The following is a 9213-nucleotide window of genomic DNA, read 5'->3' on the forward strand; positions in this document are numbered from 1 at the left end:
CCATTCTGGTTACAGCACCACTGCCACTAAATTAAGAGAACTTGCTGTGACTCAGATTGATGGCTGTATCTAGCCATGCAAAGGAGTCTTCAAGGGTATGAATGATTAAACTGAACCTTAAATTTATTTTGAGCTGAATTTTAAAGAGCTTCAGAGGTCTTGATATAAGAAGCTGCATAAAATTGTACTGTAATCAGTTTGGTATAGATTTATGAAGACCTTTTATATGACAGATCAGTGCACAGATGATTTGGCAGAAACATTACAACCCTGGTTCATAGAATTGTAAATAAAATCTCTTCACAAACCCTGTAGCACAGAATGCATCAAGCACTGGACAAAACTAACAAGTCCACACGGTACATTCAAAATGAAAGGAACTTGGCTGCAGACACGTGCACACACAATCACGTGTCACACAAAGTTAACGTGTTCAAGCCAGGCTGTAGAAACAGAAAGCTAAACAGAGAATTTAAATTGAGGAACAAATTGTGGCAAATACTCTTTCTAAAATTTTTCTGCTTTGCCTGCAGTTATCTCTACAGGCATTCCAAATATACATAGAGACATCATATAGCTGCACCTCCCATAGAAGAAGGGTGTTCCTTCAGTGGTTTCCTGTAAAGGGTAGTAGGAAACTTGCACATTCCATGGATTTACCCATATAGCCCTGCTAAAAAAAATGAGCTAAGCTGAGAACTCATCCAGAACTTCAACAAGTCTGCTCAGACCTAGAAAGCACCTCTTACTTTCCAGGAAAAAAAAAAAAAAAATGAGAATTTTTTTTTTATTCTAAAAAGTCTCCCTGCCTTCAAAGGCCAACTGTCATTCAGCTTTTTCCAACTGTATTACTTTTGCAGTTGTGCTCAGAGAGTAGTGAAAGGATTTGTGGATCTGTCAAGTCTCTTCAGCTGCTAAACAATGCATAGTTGGAAGCTCTGCTCTCTCACCAAATTGTTCAGAAGAGACTGAAGTGTATCTGGATGCATTGTCATCAACAGAATTTGATTCTTTTCCTATTTCTGTTCCCACCTCAAAGACTGAGCTGGTTGATTACAATGTTTGTTCCTACACTACAGTGGTCAGAAAACCAGAGAAATAACCTAAGAGAATAACCTCACACAGTTGAGAGCAACAGGTTTGCTTACTTTTACCTGGCAAGTATATGACAATTTAATCAGTGTTTTGCGAACAGCTGTACTTGAATTTTCCCTAAAACTGTTTTTAATGTTTTTTTCAATTAATATGGACTATGCTCATCAAAGTCTTCACTATTCATTCTTATGGTGTTTTTTTCGTATACATATTCATGTGATTGCTTTCTGAGCTACATAATTTGCACTGAGGGCCAGTCACCCTGGAACTTGTTTGCTTTAGACCAGAAGCGGTGTGCATACTTAGCAGAGCGCCAGGTGGACACTTTTTAGCAGAGAATCATCAGGGGCTAAAAATCTGCTCCCAGGCCTCAAAGATATGTAAGCTAAAACCTCTGCATAGTATCAGTCTCCTCTGGTACTTATCTTTCTGTATAGTCTGAAACAATTATCTTCACTCTTATCAGAGAGAGGAGGTTTCAAAGAAGTGGTTCCAGCAGCCTGTATCTCCCAACACTGAGAGCGCACCACCCTGGCAGGGGACCAGTTGTAGGCTCTGGCCACTTCTAGGTTTTAACCTCCTGAGAACTACTATGAGTCTGATGCTAAATTAATGCCTTGGTTTACTGCCAGAAAGAATGAGGTTTCCACCTTTTAATAATGAACAGAAAACTGGAAGAGAAGCATGTGGTTGAAATGATGGGACAGCTAAGACTTTATACATTGCATTCTGCTTAGGGATATAAAGGTATTGTGTGCTCCGTGTGCCTAGCAGGCTGCAGACTTGTCTCATCTGCTAAACCAAGGCAGACCCACTGGAAGAGGTTTCTTATAATGCTTGCTTTTTAAATGAGATTTGTGAAAGAATCCTTTTTTTCACTAAACTTTTTTATGATGCAAGGAGAAGAATTCAGATGCAAGTTAGTGAAAAAATATAACATACCCAAGAAAAGGAGTCAGGACAGAATTCTAACAATGAATTAGGAGAAAGTTTAAGGTGCTTTCCAAAATGGAAGATTAAGTAGCACTTTAAAAAGCATAAAATAATAATTTGTAAATTTGTACATGATGCTTATCAAGTGGATTAGGCATATAATTAGTACAATCAGTGCTTTCTTAATTTCTCTTCAACTGTTCATCAGATAATTGAAGATTGGGTCACTGTAAAACAATTAATTTCCTCTGTAGTTAAGATACAAAATGTGCCTCATTTACAAAGCTCCTTGAGCTCCTGGCATTGGGAGGGAACAGGGGAGAAACCAAAGGAACTGAAGAGAGCATATTTTAATCTGTGAAGTGATACAACAGTGACATGAATACTTTATGAGATTCAAGATCAAAAATTTGGAAAATTACAAGAAGGAAGAAGACTATCTAATTCAATACTAGACATGGAACTAACACAATGAAATTACTTGAAAACTCATCAGAGGAGCATATTGCCAGGCCAACCTCACAGAGCTGGATTTTTAGCAAGGACAGTGAGTAGAGCAATAGCAGTTGTGCGCCACTGAGCAGTGTTAGACTGTACAAATAGTCTGTTGTTATAAAGAAAAACCTGTAGAGAAACAAGTGAAGAGATCTGCTGCCATAGAAACAAACGTAGCTGCGAGATCTACTGCATAATTTCTGTACTAGGGACAAACTGTGGAACAGCAGTATACCAAAAGCTGCATCTAACTTGCTCTGTTCAATAAGAATTTAAAATCTGAAACAGATACAATGAGCAATTATTACATACATAAAACAACGTAGCACAGACTAGCAGACTTCCTAACAAAGCTTAATAACTAGTGTAAAAAATGAAACCCCCTAATAATTAAGAATCAAATATCATTCAGAAGCTTTAACTTGATATCCAGAGTGCTTTGCATCCTCAGAAAAATGAAAAAAAGATATAGTGCTTGATCCATTATTTCTCATCCAGGTGATACACCTATTGCAGTTACAGGGGGCTTTACTTGGGGAGTTTTTGCACCTTTTTCCCACAGAATGAAGTTCAAATTCCATATTTCTAATGCAAGACCATCTCTCCTATTTCAAGCGATGATACTTTCTTGTACATAAGGACTACACAAGGACTACATGCCAGAACATGCAGTACAGCACTGCACATCTCATCTTCTAATATAGCCAGTCTTGTACAAGTCTGGTAAAGACTTCCCAGCCTGTTTCACCTAAAGTTGAAATGCTTTCTGTGGAATATCACACACTGTTCATGTTACGCATAAAAGTCTTCAAAGTACTTGCAATCTACATCTTTTAAAAAGACATATACTTCCTAAACATGGAAGCAATACAAATTTTTAGATGCTTTGCTAGGCATGCAGTTGATTCTGGTGACTCTTCGCCTTGCTGAGAAAAGGACAGCCTTTTGGCTCGGCAGTCTTCGTCTCTGTGAACATATTATCCCCCAACTCTGTTGACTCTGCTGTCTTTCCACCGAACACAAAGTTCAAATCTACGAGTCTTCTGCTCCTAACTCTTAACTCCTAACTCTTCCATTTGGGTTGGCCTTGTTTTTACTCCTTGAGAGCATTTAGTATATACCAAAGTAATGAGTGCTAATTAAGAATATGAGACAAAAAGGCAGAAAGTTTATATATTGTAGGCTGTTTCTTTTCAAACTGTTACCTACATCGCATTAAAAAAAAAGTGTCTCTCAGGATAGTGAAGATCCAGTTATAATGACCCTTTAACTATCATAGCAGATGTTAAAAGTTTCTTCAACTCTGTGTGTTAGTTAACATAATCACTCAGTGTTTTCCGGATCTTGACTGGAAGCAGATAAATCTGGGGGAAATGTATCCTTTCAATGCAACCCGAGATTAAATAATCTTAGATGCTGAAATCTAACAAGAAATCTTCCAGCTCCTGCTACCACTTACAGCTCTGCCCAGGTAAGCAATCCTGACATGACATAATGTCAAAATATGACACACACATGGACACATATATGACTGAGGGATAGATTATTTCTAAAAGATTAAAAAATCTAAAGAAACATTCACTTGAAATGACCAGAATTATTTGATAACTGCCAGTAAGAAAATAGATCCACTATCCTTAGGATGACTGTGTAGAACCTGTGGATTCACACAGGCTCAGTGCGGCACTGGCTCTCCTTTTTCCAGCTAAGTAGTCTATGTAAGGCTTTGTGCTTTGAAAATTGTTAGCAAGAACTTGAGACATGACAAATCTGGGGCAGTAGTAGCAGGGGTCAGTGATTAACCAGCATGGAAATTGCTGACAAGCAACAGAACAAGAGGGGAAAACAATGAGATCTGGCAACCTTTGCTGTCTCCAGTTTCTTCCATTCTCCTTTAACACTCTTAGAATAAGTAGAAATTGAGATATTTCTTAAATTTTGTACTACCTAGCACTCCTTGAAATAGCACTGATGCCATGTCCTAGCACCCTCCCTATTTTTCTCACAAAAATTACAGCTCCATAAGAGGTTGTGTTTACAGATTTCATCCTTTTACTGTATCATTCCTTTTCTTTTTCCTTAGATTGCAGATGTTCTGGGAAGCACAAGCTCTCCCTGTGGTTGTTGTGAGACAGTGAGAAAGGCAGAGATTGTAACCTATGTAGATGGCCACAATATATATGTCAAAAAGTAACCCCAGAGGCTAATCTCAGCCAAGCATTTATGTGCTAGCAGAGAGGACAGCAGGGAAGGAACTGCATAACCCAGCACAAACTACTACACCACGGCCCAGTGAGACAGAATTGGGCCCCACTGTACTGGCAGCATAACGCCCCTTTTTTCCATGGAAACAAAAGCTGGCTGACTTCTGGCAGGCTGATACTGCTCCAAAGTACCTGTTTTAAATGCTCTCCATCTCTTCACTCCCTACTGAGAAAGGACAAAAAGAATCCACAGAAAGGGAGGGCAAATAATGTGCAGTACCATCACACATAGCTTTCAAACCAAGAGAGTGTCTACCCAAGCAGATCCAATAATGGGCACTAACAAAACCATCAATGCAAGCAGGGACTAATTATTAACCCGCACTAACAAATGAAAGCAGCAACATTTCAGCCTTCTCCTTACTGTCAAAATTCAAAACAAGAAATTTTCTAGCTGGAACGTAGCAAATGTCCTAAACCACTCCCTCACCAAATCTGTCTTTCCTGCCTGTCAAATCCAATTGACTGACAGGCAAATTGTATGAGCCTTTGTACTATGCAAGCTCCAGTAATTCCTTCTTTTAGAAAGCCTTTCATTCCATAAGAGGGGAAAAAATGTCTCTGTGAAAAGAACAAGTAAATTTGGCAGAGAGCAACCCATCAACTCCCATTAGCGCTGCTCCTGGGGACGGCAGCTGGGATGGGCCAATGGCCGTAACTAGCCACTTTCTCATCATTTTGCTTAATCCCTCGAGAGATAGTGATGAGATTTTACTGGCCCAATTAGCATCTAAGTCTTGTCAGACTCTCTTATCTCAGACTTAGGAGAGATTGTTTGGACAGATGAAGCTACGGAGCTAAAAAATACTGAGAATGACACATTTTATGACATGAACTGGTCATTCCTTCAAGGAAGAGTATAGATTATTTCTCTTTTACCATTTCCCTAGCAACAGAGAAAATGAGGGGCTCTTTTTCATTTATAGAAGAGTCTTGATTTCAGGATTTCTGGAAAATAAAATCCTCTGCCTGTAGCCAAGGCATCTTCTGAATAGCCCAGGACTTTCAATTAAAACCCTAAGAGCTTTTTAGACCTTATGTCTTATTATGGCAATTATTTCAGATAAAAAAAAATTACAAAGCCCAAGGTATGTGAAGGCTTTCATCACACTATGTAGTGCTCATACTATAATCCCTCCCTAGAAGACAACTTGCTTGACAAATACTATAAATAAGACCCTACATAAGAGGATAAATAATTATTCATCTGCTGATATATTCTGACAGAACATCTTTCTTATGCACCTTGAATGAAAGACATAATCAGAAAGTCCTTGATCTGTTAATGGGCAAGCAGCACTCTGAATCCGAGTTACCTTGAAAAATCCTGAAAGCTTTAAAAGGTTAAAGCTTTAAAGCTTTAAAACCATTTAAAGGTTTCAGCAAGGTAGTATCACTGAACTCTAAGTACTGCATTGACACAGTGGAAGTTTGGTTTGTTTGCCTGTTTCTTCACTTTTTCACCCTATTCATGTTTAGCAGAGTTATTTTCATTTGTACTAAATTCAGCTGAAGTTCTCCAGCATTGCTTTTTGGCAGGGAGGCTGGCCACTCTCAGCTCAGGCAAAGGGATAAAATTAATCATAGTTAATTAATTAAATCAACAGAAGAAACCCAAAATTTCTTACCAACTGCTACACTTGTTCTTTAGTCAGAGTCACTGCACTGATTTCAAGTGAACAAGAAGGTAATATTGGAGAAAAAATAGCTAAAAAAATCTGCAACCTCCAACTCTAATCTCATTATGTAATGATTGCTGGAGTCTCCAGACTAAGAATTTCAGCTGGTCTCATTTCTTACAGAGACAAGAAATTTTTAGACAAGGCACTCAGATGACTGTACAGGTATATGTCATTAAATAGAACCTAGAAATGGAAACAGATGCTATCTCCACAGCTTCTTTACTTCTGCCTTGCCAGTTTGCAGGGAGAGAAGGTGACTAGTGCTGAAGATGAATGAGAAAAATATTTCTCCCTTTCTACCAGGCCACTTATTTTCAGAGTCACTGTGCTGCTGACAGTTTGGGGCCTGCTATAACAGCAGATCTGAAAAATCAGAATAAGACACCTCTAGTGTACAAAAGGATAATGATTTTTAAGAGATTTAAAAATGCATGAATGCATAACAACGTGCCTTCCAAAAATCTTCCACTGAAGCCATAGGAGAAGAAAAAAAAAAAAAAAGAAATAATAAAGGTTTTAACCATGTGATATGGCTACATTTTTCAGATATTTATAGGTATTTTGTGGAACAGCTTAGGGCTTTTTTTTCCCCTTTTTGCCAATGAAATGAAACACTTAAAATAAAATGATAATAGTTCATATTCAAAATGAACCCTTCATGCCCGCTCTCTGAAGAGTAATGATACTAAAAATAAAGTGTTACCAGGGAAACTGAATGGAACAGAAATTAGCAATAGGGCCTGATCTAAAGCCACTGAAATAACTGGGAACAGGATCAAACTACACTGAAAGAAGATAAATCTGTGTTCTAGAATTTCCTCCTTTCACATTTTAGTGGCTTCTCTTCCATGTTTCTGAAAAAAATTAGTCTGAGCTGAAATAACACATAGCCTGCCATAAAACACAGGTTCCTAAGATTCACAGTGCTGGGCAGTGTGAATTCAGCAACAGGAGCTTTTGCATGGGCATTTTTAAGAGGTCTCTCGCCCGTTTCTACTCCCTTGTCCATTAAGGCAACAGACTAGAAACACTTCCATGGAGGAAATAATAGAAAAGAGACAATACAGCTGCCTGCAGGGGAAACCTGCTAGGTTTCTTGACCTAGGTTTTCTTTACCTGGGCTTGACTTTGTAGACGAAATACCACCAAATGTGGCAGTGCAAGTAGACGTGGCCTCCCAGAGTGATGAATCCACAGCTAGCAGGAGGAGTAGAGGGACCAGCCCATTGGGTAACCAGCTCTACAAGAATGCAGAAAAGGGAAGGAGGAATGAGAGGGACGTCCCAGTTCCAGTGCGCAGGGTGAGGCAGACATGGCAAAGTAAATTCCCTTGTAAAAATGGGATGTGTTTCCACAGAAATACAAAGAAAGCAACAAGGATGAAAAGACCAACTGGCTCAATTTGATCTCAGAACTAAAAGGCACTGCCCTCGAGAACACTATTTACCAGCTTTATTTTTGTGTCCTTGACAGCTGCTGTTTATTTATTACTTGGCTAATACTTCCCTGTCCTGGGGCCATAGGCCATATCTCTGTTTTCTTGGAGAAGGAGAACATGAAAAATGGCAAAAATACCATTGAATAAAATCCACCTCCTTTTATTCCATCAGTAACAGAAAGGTACAGCTGAATGCTCATGCTGTCAGGATCCAAAACTGTATTCTTACAGCACTAGGCCAAATACACAGATCTCATGGAAAAGAAATGTTTTTTGTTAAAATCCCCATCATTGTCTTATGACAAAGCCAAGAGCCCTGAAGCAATCTCTGTATAGGAACCACTCTGCTAGCAGCCCAACAGACCAAATATTTGTACATGAAATTAACACTATTGCAATCTATTCAGTGAAGAGAAAAGCAGGTACCCAATAATTTCTTCAATACCGTTTCAAACTCAAAACAGGACTTACTTCATGCAGATTGGCAATAAGGTTTATTTCAAAGGGAGGGAGAATTTTAACACCTATAAAGCTGAAACAGATTTCCTACCCATTTCTTCATAAGCAGCTCAAATTGGTTTATCTCTGTGTTACAAAGCCAGTCTCCAACTTAGGAGTCAGTCCTGGACTTCCACATAAGGTTATTGGAATTAAAATCCTTCAATAGCAAACACTTTACTCTTAGTATCTCTGATTATAAATCAAAACCAAAATACAGCTGGTGGCATGGCTTCTTTCAGCTGCCTGAATGTCCCCATATGGAAAGGTAAAAAAGACTCAATATCTACTTAGTGCCAAGTGGCTACAAGAGGTCCCCAAGCCTGGCCTGCACTGCCCTGATTTCCCCCACAGCATAAGAGCTAATAACCTGAGTCAGTTTTACATAACTAAAATCTCATCTGTTCTTTCAATTATATTAGCAGCTCTTCTAGCTTATATTTCTAAACTCCTTTTGAGAAAGTCAAAAGGTGGGAAATTATTGAGGATACACTTCACCAACAGTCTAGATACTCTAATTTCAGTGTACAGATACACACATTCATAAGCAGTCACCTGCCACCAAGTAAAACCCCCAAACTTCGCTATTTCCAAACAGATAAGTCTGCTGCTGTAAAATAGCCAATTAAATATTTTCAGACAGAAGACATTACGTCAGGATTAAATTATTTACAGAGAAATATGACTACAGACTTGATACCTCCATTTTCTTGTCACATTTGCTAATTATAGCACTAATCTCAAGCTTATTTCCTCACTTCACTGTGGTAACAGTATCAGAGGTCTCTGCCACAATACCCATTCCTGC

Source organism: Merops nubicus, unplaced genomic scaffold, assembly GCF_000691845.1.
Source record: "Merops nubicus isolate BGI_N331 unplaced genomic scaffold, ASM69184v1 scaffold15589, whole genome shotgun sequence".
In the NCBI taxonomy this organism is placed as follows: Eukaryota; Metazoa; Chordata; class Aves; order Coraciiformes; family Meropidae; genus Merops; species Merops nubicus.